The 12,454-nt window shown below is 45.3% G+C and overlaps 1 protein-coding gene and 1 pseudogene across 11 annotated transcripts in view; one reads left to right on the top strand and one right to left on the bottom strand.

Annotated features, from left to right (window-relative positions):
- The window catches only part of ATXN7L1 (ataxin 7 like 1), a 266,428-nt gene that overhangs the window by 55,284 nt on the left and 198,690 nt on the right, over nt 1-12,454 (top strand). The window lies entirely within an intron of this gene.
- LOC100987064 (large ribosomal subunit protein uL13-like) lies at nt 1,208-12,042 on the bottom strand (annotated as a pseudogene).

The following is a 12,454-nucleotide window of genomic DNA, read 5'->3' as shown; positions in this document are numbered from 1 at the left end:
GCCTGTAATCGCAGCACTTTGGGAGGCTGAGGCAGGTGGATCACCTGAGGTTGGGAGTTCAAGACCAGCCTGACCAACATGGAGAAACCCCATCTCTACTAAAAATACAAAATTAGCCAGGTGTGGTGGCACATGCCTGTAATCCCAGCTACTCAGGAGGCTGAGGCAGGAGAATCGCTTGAACCCGGGAGGCAGAGGTTGCATTGAACAGAGATCATGCCATCGCACTCCAGCCTGGGCAACAAGAGCAAAACTCCGTCTGAAAAAACAAACAACAGCAACAAAAAAACAGAGGTTTCATTGGCTTACAGTTCTGCAGGCTGTACAGGAAGCATGGCACCAACACCTGCTCGGCATCTGGTAAAAGCCTCAAGAAGATTACAATCATGGCTGAAGCCAAAGCAGGAACAGGCATGTCACATGGTGAGCGTGGGAGCAAGGGGGTGGAGGGTAGATCCCAGACTTTTAAACAACCAGATCTCACATGAACTGAGTGATAACTCACTTATCACCGAGGGGATGGTGCTAAACCATTCATGAGGGATCCACCCCCATGATCTCATCACCTCATAATAGGGCCCACCTTTAACACTGGGAATCACATTTCAACATGAGATTTGGAGGGGACACACATCCAAACCATATCAAGGTGATATGTTGGTTTATTATAACTGAGTCTTCCAAGGACATGGAGGGAAATTTGCAATTTAAAAAAACCCAACCCTGCCCTTTTACTGGAAACTGGAGTGCAAGTAAGAAAGCATTAGCCCGCAGAAGGCAGCTACATGGCCGAGCTTTGTTGTGCTGAGAACCACAGCTCTCTGTCCAGCCAAGCTGCAGCCTCATCAAGGGGCTGGTGAGCCTTGGAGGTCCTGCTCCAACTTTAATACCTTCCCCCCACTGCCCAGCATGTTCCTCACCTCATACCCATCCCACAGTGCTCACTCTTCACTCCTTCCAAAAAGCCTTACGCTCTAGAAAGACACTAAGTTATCAGTCATCTATACCCCAGTATGAATATTAAGCCAATATATGACTTCCTGGTGATAGGTACACTTTGATGATTTTCTTGAATATTAGTTTGAAAGGCTTTGCTTCTATTGCTGTGACCTACAGGCATCAGGAACAGATGGGGTGAAGGACATCTGAATGAGGCACACACTTTTTTTTTTTTTTTTTTTTGAGGAATAAACAGTCTTTACTGGGCTCAGATCAGGAGTCCATGGGTCTTGAGAGCTTCTGTGTATTTGTCAGTTTCTTCTCCACGTTCTTTTCACCCAGTTTCCATAGCCTCATGAGCTGTTTCTTCTTCCGATAGTGGATCTTGGCTTTCTCCTTCCTCTTCTCCTTCAGGGTAGATGCCACTGCCAGGTACTTACAGCAAACCTCGTGAGCCAGGCGCCCCACGTAGGCAAAGTTTCTTGTAGGCTGCATGACTTTGAGGGCAGCAGGAACCACCATCCGCTTTTTCATGTCATAGGGCGGTGGGATGCCGTCAAACACCTTGAGGCGCTCCAGGGCGGCCCGGCCTCGCTTTGTCTTGTGGGGCAACATGCCTCGAGGTCCGCCGGAAGGTGCGGCTAGAGGCCCGGAAGTGGTAGGGGCCTCGGGAAGGGTTGGTGTTCATCTGCTTGCGGAGGAAGACCAGGTATTTCAACTTGTTTCTGTAGAAATGGCCAGAAATGATGATGCCCTCACAGCGTACGACCTCCACCTTCCGGCCCAGCAGTACCTACTTAGCCACGATGGCCGCCAGGCGGCCCAGGAGATGGCCTCGACCATCAAGCACCAGGACCTGCCCCTCCGCCATCTTGTCATAGGGCGGTGGGACACTCCGCCCCTGGAAAAGGACACTCTTTTTTTTTTTTTTTAATCCCAAATACAAGTTAATGCATTTTGCTTTGCTATAATTTTAAATTTTTTATTGTTAAATATCCAGCATATACAGATTTTTTAAAAATAGCCAACCCAGATACAGAAAGCTTCATAAAACAAATGTACAAACTCGTATGAGGCTATCACTCTTTGCAGGGTTACCAAGATGCCATTTGTGAACCCCTCCCAGTGACTTATCCCCTCTGTGCAAGATTAACTTTGATCCTGAAATTTAAAAACCAAATTTAAATCCAGTGGGTAGGAAACCATCATTCTCAGCAAACTATCACAAGGACAGAAAACCAAACACCGCAGGTTCTCACTCATAGTTGGGAATTGAACAATGAGATCACTTGGACACAGGGTGGGGAACGTCACACACCGGGGTCTCTCCGGGGGTGGGGGGCTGGGGGAGGGATAGCATTAGGAGAAATACCTAGTGTAAATGATGAGTTGACGGGTGCATCAAACCAACATGGCACATGTATACCTATGTATCAAACCTGTACATTGTGCACATGTACCCTAGAACTTAAAAAAAAAAAATGCAGTGGGTAGATTAGCTGTCCCCGTGTGTTTAACAACAAGGGATAGAGTCATAATCTTTTCTAGCTGCAGTGTTTTGGGGTCCTGAGTGGTTCTGGTACCCCAGTTTTTCGGTAAAGGATTTCCCCTGGGTACATTATGCATTTTTATGAAGCTTTATCCTAATACATGCCTGCTTCAATGTGTGCTGCATCTTTGGAGGCTGCAGACTTACCCAGTAGTGCCCAAACTTTTGGGGACTTCCTTTTCTGAATTATCTTAATTTGGTAAGACAGCTAGATGGTTCCTTTCTTTTAAACCAAAGCTGTGTTAGGGCAGCTGATCATTCAGCCTTGAATTTGGGCCATTACAGAGTTAAATCCTGAAAGAGTCGTTTTCTTTCACTTTGAACATTCTAAGCCTGTTTTACTGGTTCTAAATCTATTTCAAAAGACAAGGAGCTGGGCATGGGGGCTCACATGCTGTAATCCCAGCACTTTGGGAGGCCGAGGCGGGAGGATCCCATGAGGATCCCTGGCCAGCATGGCAAAACCCCATCCCTACAAAAAATACAAAAATTAGCTGGGGCATGGTGGCACGTGCCTGTAGCCCCAGCCACTCAGGAGGCTGAGGCAGGAGGATTGCTTAAGCCTGGGAGGCAGAGGTTGCAGTGATCTGAGATCTCTCCACTGCACTCCAGCCTGGGCAACAGAATGAGACCCCCCATCTCAAAAAAAATTTTTTTTAATTTAAAAAGACAAGGATTTTAGCCCAGGCAGCTTGTTACATTGAGAGTCTGGTATCCAGCACTCACCAGAATGCTTTTGGAATGCTTGTGAAACCTCAGTGATTTTCTTACAGCTTCATTTGATTTTATATTATTTTTAACTCCTTATTTGGAAATAATTTCTAATTTCCAAAAACATCAAAAAAAAGAATAGCACAAAGAACATTCTATAGCCCTTACCCAAATTCAACATTTATTTATTGAAACAGGGTCTTGCTCTGTTGCCCAGGCTAGAATGCAGGGGTGCAGTGATAACTCACCGTAACCTGGAACTCCTGGCTCAAGCAATTCTTCCACCTCAGCCTCTGGAGTAGCTGAAACTGCAAGTGTGTACCACTGCATCAGCTAATTTTTTATTTTATTTTTTATTTTTTAGAGATAGAGGTCTCGCTGTGTTGCCCAGGCTGATCTCGAATTCCCAGCCTCAAATGTTGCTCCAGCCTCAGCCTCCCAAAGTGCTGGGATTATAGGTGTGAGCCATTGCCCCTGGCCCAACTGTTGTTAACATTTTGCTCCATTTGCTTTGTCCTTCTGTTTCTTGGGGGTAGGGAATGGGAGAGAGACAGACTGATCCAGATATATTTTCAATAGTCACACATAATATTTTTCTGAACCATTTGAGGGCAAGTTACATTCTTCGTGGTATTTTACCAATTACTTCAGTGTATGTGTCCTAAGAATAGGAATATTCTCTTACATAACCTCAGTACAGTTTTCAACTTCAGTAAATATAACATGCAAGCATTTACTTTAATATAATCAGAAGAAAAAACCACCAACAGACAGTGGTTTATTTTTTTCTACACACTGAGCAGTAGGCTTCCATTTTCATGTGGTTTGCATACAGCAATCTTCAAGTCTAATTGTTTCAATCTTATTGAAATTGCTTTCTCCTGTATCAACAATAGGTAGAGGGTGCATATTGACATCTCTGTTTTCAATCAAATGTTTGTTTACTTTCTGCCCTCATTAGGGTCTCTAAACACATCAGAGAGATAATAAAAATAAATATCCCATCCCGCTCCCAGGCCTTGGAAATGAGAGAGTAAACACCAGTATAATTTAACACTTTCCTGGTCCGATGGGAAAATGTTGCTTTTTTATGTCTACGGCCCTTGAGAGGAGGAGAAGCTCTCCGTTAAATAAAATATTCTTTGTATCCTCTTTGCTGAGCTTCCCTTCCTTGACTGACTTTCACCATGAACCCCACCTGCTGGGGTAAATTACTGATAAGTGACCCATGCCTATTCCCCCCTGTTTTGTGAATTCAGTGGTCAGTGTTTGTGACAGCTGTCATCAGCTGCATCTCACCGTGCTCCCTGCACTCTGCAGGGTTCTTGGCTTAGAGAACTTAGCTTAGAACTCCTTAGAGTTCTTGGCTTGTCCTGCATAGGAACGAACCTTCCAGAGCATTCCAGCTCCCAGCTGGAGGTGAGACAGCACACACATTTCCCACTGGGGCCTCCGCTTGGGCCAGGAACAGGTATGGTGAAGGTGGCAGCGATGTTGGGAAACTTCTTGGCTGCTGGGCCCCTTCCCTGAGGGCTGTGGGGAAGGGAGCATTGCAAGAGTGCTGTGCTTGGAAGTTTTCAGCAGCACGAAAATCACATTTATAGGTTCTGAATCTGAACCATTTCACACTAAGAATTTTGTAATACTTCCTCTTTCTCCTCCTCCACCCTAACCTCTCATTTTAAGTTGCTTTGTCACCCCATTTCGCCTATTAAAAGCTAGTGTCTATAAAAATTTCAGTTTCAAGGCAGTGCATTCCTCGTTAAATTGTTTTCTCTCAGAGTTTTCTAAAACCAGTTTAAAATTCAGCTAGTGCCCTTCTCAGACTCTCCCCAGCCCCCAGACCCTCTCCCCAGAACAACCTCTTTAAAATCTTTTTGTTGTTTTTTCTGGTATTAACCCCTCTAAATTAGATGCTTAGACTGCGTTCCTGATTTATTGGTTTTAAACACTGCCTACTGACTTCGCGTTAGAAGAATTTGGCCCTCTTGTACCACCCACCCTCACTTCTCCTCCCCATCCTCCCAGTACAGCTATACAGGTGGGCAGAATTCATGGTCAGTGTTTACAGTATGATGGTGATTTAAATATTATTCACTAGGGAGCCAACCAGTGTACTGGGATTAGGTTTCCTTTCTTACATAACTTTTTGTTTTTCTTTTAATAATTGCCTTTAAAAGACCGCTTTGTCTATGAGATGCCCATTGCACATTCTCCTAAATGCCTACCAGTGGCATCTGCCAAACGCTCACAAGCATCCTGTGAACTCTCGGTCCCCAGCTCCCGAATCCTCCACCTCCTGCTCCAGCCTAGACTTGTGATTCCCTAGGCAAGCTGCCGAGCATCATGCAGGGATTTCCTTTTGCTGTGCCTCTGAGGCTTAGATCCCTGTTTTTCTTGGACCTATTTCTTCCTACTTTTTAGTTTGTCCATTTTAGGGGAGAGTACATCCTCTGACAGCGTCCTGAGAAAGAGTGCCTGGGAGGCAAAGTTTTTGACGCCATGTGGGTCTGAAAGTGCCTTTGTCCTTCCCTCAGTCTGAATAATGGTTAGTTGGGTATAGAGTTTTCAGCTGAAAATAATTTCCCCTCCAACTTTTGAAGCTAACACTTCACTGCCTTCCAGCTTCCAGTGTTACTAATGAAAAGCCCAGTGCCATTCTGAGTCCTTGATGCAACCTGTTTTTCTCTCTGGAAGTTTATGAGATATCCTCTTTATCATTTTTTTAAAAAGCTAAGTGATCTCAATGTAGAACAGTTAGGGGTTTCAAAATCACACAACTCTTAATAATAAGGTAGAAAGTCAGCCTGCACTGTACATACCTTTTCCTAGAGCCAAGCACAAAATGCAAATGTGAGATTTCAATGATTTCTGACTCTCAGATGGTCTTGCACCTGGTACTTCTCCCCCTCTTCGCTCCATAATACCTGGTTCTTCAGGCACAAGTAAGCAGTTTTCAGAACGTCTGAGAGAGAGGAAATGAACACCTTTATATACGTGTAAGAGTGATTTCACATCTTTTCCCTGAAGAGGCAAAACTGACATGGGGATAGAGGAATAGGAGAACATTGTGGGCCCCCCTTTCCAGAAAGGACCAGTCCCATCCACTGCCCCCCATCCTGTCTTAGCAGCAGTTCCATTTCTTATATGTTTCTAGTAAATGATCTTTTGTAACAGTCCTACAAACTGATTGTTCTAGACTGGCAATTTCTGTGAAACCAAGTAATAAATACAAAGCCCCAGGAGGAAGCCATTCAGAACATTCTCTTCTTATTTAAAGAATTTATTTGTACATGAGATTTTCTGTATCTTTTCTGAATGTTTAGCCATGAGGAGTGAGAGACAACTTAAAATGTTATCTTTTAAATTCTGCAAGTATTTTGCGACTCTGTCAATCCCCTTTCTGACTCTTCTTCCTTCCTTTCTCATACATGATTCTTCCTCACATGTATTTTAAAGGATATCTAAGCATTGGAGTCAACAAGCCTGTGTAATGAGGAAGGAATTAAGAAGTAGAAGAAAAAAACTAAAAACAAAAAGCAACTGCCTGAAAGTCAAGTAATCATAAAGTACCTATGAATAACCTAAAATATGTAAATATAATCCAATACTTATGCTAATGTATATGGGCATCCTAGCTTTCATATTCCTCAGACATAGAACCTGGAAAAAAAAAAAAAAACCCTGCTGGAAAACACTGAATTGATAGTTTCTCTCCCTTCTCCCCATCCCCTTCTTCAACATCTTCATCATCATCATCACCATCATCATTGCCACCAAAGCTTCAAGTGGCAGGAGGCGGGGCAAAGATCAAGTTTATTGAGTTTTTAGAAGCTCACTGGGGTGAGGATAGTGAATTGCCAAGTCAGTTTCAGGGGGCCATCAGCACAGCTGCTGGCATTGCGATCACAATTGGAGGCCGAGTAAGAGAAAACACTGGATGGTCCCCAGGTAGAGAGGACACATCCTGAAGGGCAGGGTCTGAGCACCTGATAGATGTGGGACCCTACAGAGAATGGGGACTGCTGCGAAGCTGGTTTTATTAGACTGATTTCCTGAGGACGACGTCTCCTCTGGAAGGACAGCTTTCGTGTAAGGTGAAATGGAGGAAGAGAGGAAGAAAGGATGGAGGCTAGAGGGGCATTAAAAAGAAAGATTTGAGACTTGGAAGGGTGGGACTCATACTGGTGGGAGGAAATTGGAATCCAGGATACATGGAGAAATTATCAGAAAACACCCAGCTATCTCAAGTTCAGAATTCAGGTTCAGATAATGACATCCTAGGATACTGGGGGAAAAAAAGAGAGAGAGAGATAGAATTGCTTTTGGTAAGCTTAGCAGAGTCAGAGAGAAAAGGAGAGTTCCCAGAAAACAGAAAGTGGCCAAATGATTTTCTGGTTTCCAGAAAAGGAAAAAAAACTTAATTTCAGAATTTACAGATAAAGGAAGAGTCTAGTGTGCATTATTAAAATTATAGATTGTGGGCCGAGCACAGTGGCTCATGCCTGTAATCCCAGCACTTTGAGAGGCCGAGGCGGGTGGATCACCTGAGGTCGGGAGTTCGAGACTAGCCTGACCAACATGGAGAAACCCCGTCTCTACTAAAAATACAAAATTAGCTGGGTGTGGTGGCACACGCCTATAATCCCAGCTACTAGGGAGGCTGAGGCAGGAGAATCGCTTGAACCTGGGAGGCAGAGGTTGCATTGAACTGAGATTGTGCCATTGCACTCCAGCCTGGGCAACAAGAGCAAAACTCCGTCTCAAAAAAAAAAAAAATTGTAGATTGTGAATACTAGAAAAGAAGGTAGTCAACACCAGGAGCCAACCTGGGTTTACTAAGAACTGTGTACACCAGAGAAATCCCATCTCCTTTCCTCCTGGGCTGGGAGGCCAGAAAATATTATAGATACAGTGTCTCTGGTTTTAACAAAGCATTTGGCAAAAGTCTGTCATGTAATGTATGTGGAAAAGATGGAATCCACATGAAGTCATACAAGTAGGTAAATTCATAACAGTTGAAAGGCGGTATCTGTGGAGAAGTCAGAGCAAGGATCTTTGTTTTGGTGGTGGGGTTGTTTGGTTTGGTTTGGTTTGGTTTTGTCTTGTTTTTGAGACAGGGTCTCACTCTGTCACCCAGGCTGGAGTACAGGGGCGCAATCACAGCCAACTGCAGCCTTGACCTCCCAGGCTTAGATATTCCTCCCACCTCAGCCTCCCAAGTAGCTAGGACCACAGGTGTGTGCCACCATGCCCAGATAAATTTTTGTGTTTTTTCTAGAGACAGGGTTTCGTCATGTTGTCCAGGCTGGTCTTGAACTTCTGGGCTCAAGAGACCCACCCGCCTCAGCCTCCCAGAGTGCTGGGATTACAGGCGCGAGCCACCGTGCCCAGCTAGATCTTTGTTTATCACTGATGAATTCCTGACACCTAGAACAATGCCACAGTGGGTGCTTAGTAAATATCTGTACAGTGAGTGGGCCGTAACTGAGCCAGAGGGACAACTGCAGGGAAATGTTACAGGCTTCTTTCCTGCCCCTGTCCTGCTTTGTTTCATATTAAGGACTCGAGTAAAGACATTGATGATATGCTCAGTAAAGTTTGTGGAGAACAGAAAGCTAAGCCTGAAAACTAGTTTAGAAACTGATAGAATCAAGACCCGAATATCTGGCTAGTCTGAGTTAGATCTCTCAAGAACTAAAAGTTTAACAGGAATATATGTAAACTACTATTCTTGAGACTTGGAAATCAACTGAACAGGTAGGAAAGATATAACTTAAGAAACCTTGCTTTTAAAGTTCATATGTTTTCGTTGACTCCAAACTTAGTGTTAATACGGTAGCTGCCAGAAGAGGCCCATTTCAGCCATCCATGTTTGGATTCATCAGTTTCAACAAATGCTTATTGCAGGCCTGCTCTGTGCCAGGGAGCTGGTTGTGTACAGAGACAGACATCCCCATCAACCCCGGGATAGGAGATGAGCACTAAGGTTGAGGCAAGGGTAGCATCCAGGGGGGCTTGAGAAGGGAGCAGGGTGCCTCCCTGTGCCTGGGGTGGTCCAAAGCATTCACAAGGCAGGGGAGCTCTTAGGCTGAGACCCAGAAAACAGAAGGGAAAGGGGAAGCTGGCAGAGGAGACAATTTGTCTGAAGACAAGGTATGGGGACAGTTGAGAGTGGTCTGTTCAGTGGGCTCTCTGGGACTTAGCCTGTGAGGGGAAGAGGTGAGGTGGCTGCAGGTAGGTCAGCAGGGAGGCCTTAGCCCACCAGGAGCCGTGGGGCCAGGGAAGAAATGCAGGCCCCAGGACTTGGCACTCTTGGTTTTTCTTCTACCTCCTGGGCTGCTCCAACTCAGAGTCCTTTGCTAGTTTCTGCTTCTCCCAGTCTCAGCTTTGGAGTGCCCCAGGCTCAATCCTTGGCCCTCTTCCCTTCCCATGTATACTTTTATTCCTTGCTGCCCTCATCCAGCCCCATGGCTATAAATGCATTCTATTTGCAGACATGTCCCAGACTCCTGTCAGCAGCCTGGGCTTTTCTCCTGAACTTGGGACTCAGACATCCCACCACCTGCTTGACATCTCCAGCATTTAACATGTGGAAAACTGAATTGTTAGCTTACCCCCTGTAATAGTTTGCTAGGGCTGCCGCAACAAAGTACCACAAACTAGATGGCTTAAAATAACAGAAATTCATTCTCTCTCAGTTCTGGAGACCAAAAGTCCAAAGTCAAGGTGCTGGCAGGCTGCGCTCTCTCTGAAGCTTCCAGGGCAGAATCTGTTGCATGCTTCCGGTGTGGCTGGCCATCCTTGGCTTTCCATGTCTTATAGCTGTGTCACTCCTGGCTCTGCCTCCTTTATCACGTGGTGTTCTCCCTGTTCACCTCCACATCATCTCCAGGCCTGTCTGTGTCTCTTCTCCTCGTCGTATAAGGACGCCAGTCATATTGGATTAAGGCCCACCCTAATGACCTCATCTTAACTTGATCACTTCTGCAGAGACCCTGTTTCCAAATAAGACCACATTCACAAGTATTGGGGATAGGACTTCACCATGTCTTTTCAGGGACCCCGTAACTTTCTTCATCTGCAGCCTTTCTAGGTTAGCTGATAGCCACTTCGTTCTTCCAGTTGCTTTGGACAGAACTCTTGGTGTCATCCTTGACTCCCATCTTTTTCTCCCATCCACATCTAGTCCACTAGGAAACAGGTTAGGTTCAAAACCAACTGCTTCTCCCACCTCCACTTCTGCTGCCCTGATCTGAGCCACCATCACCTAAATTACTATAAAAGCCAAGTATCAGTTCATGTCACTCCTCTTCTCAAAAGCCTGCATAGCTTCCCACACCACTCAGAGTCACTGGCACAGCCTTTCCGCCGCCCCCATGCCATCCCCGGCTTCAGTGCCTCTACGCTGGCTCGCGTTGGCTCCTGCACACAGGCTGGCTTCCTTGCTCTCCCTCATACGTCCTAGGCTCTCCCCTTCTCTGGACCTTTGCACTAGCTCTTCCCTCTGTGCGGAACACCATCCCCTAGATGTGCTCCAGCCTCACAATCTACCTTCTCACCTTCTTCTAGTCTGCTCAGATATCACCTTCTCAGTGGCACCCTTTTTACAATTCCAGCCAGCCTTCCCAGCACCAGTGTTTTTTTTTTTTTAATAACACTTTACCCTTTCTATAGCAGACATTATTGGGAATATTTATTGTTTGTTGTTTGTCTCACCTGCTAGCATGTGATGTCTACAAGGCAAGGGTCTTGTCAGTTTTGGTGACTGGTGTTTCCCAAGTGCCTAGAGCAAGGGAGAGCCAGGACTGGGCCCAGGTCTCCCTGGCTCCAAGGCCATCCTCTTCCTGCTGTGAAAGACCACTCTGAACTATGCAAGGGTAGATCTCTCCAACTATGCAAGGGTAGATCTCTCGTTTATCCTCCCTGCCCCATCTTTTGCCATCTTCCTCAGTGACTTCAGTATCTCTGTGAGCCTACTTGCTAAAATAGAAATTTTAAACTGTACAGAAAGAACATGGTGTTATGTTCAAGAGAATGGAGTCTGGGCTGGGTGTGGTGGCTCACACCTGTAATCTCAACACTTTGGGAGGCCAAGGCTGGAGGATCATTTGAGTCCAGGAATTCGAGGCCAGCCTGGGCAACATAGTGAGACCTCGTCTCTACAAAAAATTTAAAAAATTAGGTGGATGTGGTGGCATGTGCCTTTCGTCCCAGCTACTTGGGAGGCTGAGTTGGGAGGATCACTTGAGCCCAGGAGGTCAAAGCTACAGTGAGCTATGATAGCATAACTATGCTCTAGCCTGGGCAACAGAGTGAGACCCTGTCTTGGAAAAAAAAAAAAAAAGGAGTCTGGAGCCACTTACACAGCAGGTAAGCATAGGCACCTCACTTCACCTCCCTGTGCCTCAGTTTCCTCATCTATCAAAAGGAGATAATCATGCCACCTTACCTTGAAGGGTTTCTGTGAGGGCTAAATACGTTAATATATGTAACCACTTACCATGGAAACAGTGAGTACCATGTCAGTATCATTGTAAGGATATATATTTGAACCTTGAGGACACTATGCTAAATGAAATAAGCCAGTCATAAAGGACCAATACTGCCTGATTCCACTGATATGAGGTATCTAAGGTAGTTGACTCGTAGAAGCAGAACATAAAATGGTTGAGTGCCAGGGGCCGGAGGAAGGAGGAAGTGAGGTTGCTGCTCAGTGGGTGTGGAGTTTCAGTAGTGCAAGCTGAGTCAGTTCTAGAGATCTGCTTTACAACAGTGTGCTTATGGTTAACAATACTGTACTATACACTCACAGATGTGTTAAGACAGTAGATCTCATGTTATATGGGGCTTTTTAAACCACAACTTGTTTTTTAAAAAGGATGTAATATATTAGTCACTAACCCTTTGTGTTATTGAATTTTCTCAAGGTTAAGGGACTTACCCAAGTGCTCGCAGCTTATAAAGGAAAGAGGGTGACAAGAATGAAGCCTCTGACTTCCAGGGCTCTTTGTCCTGCTCCAAGTCAGGCATTAGTTCTGTCTGTCAAAATCCAGATTATCAAAGGACCATAGTATAAAAGGGCTCTGCAATATGGGGAGGTGCATCCACGCTTCTTTGGGAGAAACGCCTCACATGTTGGCTTCATAAAACTCTTCTATGCCCCATAGGTTGGACAATGAGAAATAAATAATCCAGACATTAGTGTTTTTGATAGGTGGCTAGAGCTTCCCCAACAGGGGGAGTAAACAAAAG

The sequence above is a fragment of the Pan paniscus genome, chromosome 6, assembly GCF_029289425.2.
Source record: "Pan paniscus chromosome 6, NHGRI_mPanPan1-v2.0_pri, whole genome shotgun sequence".
NCBI lineage: Eukaryota > Metazoa > Chordata > Mammalia > Primates > Hominidae > Pan > Pan paniscus.
The sequence above is the reverse complement of the archived record's forward strand: the minus strand, read 5'-3'. Positions and strand labels throughout refer to the sequence as shown.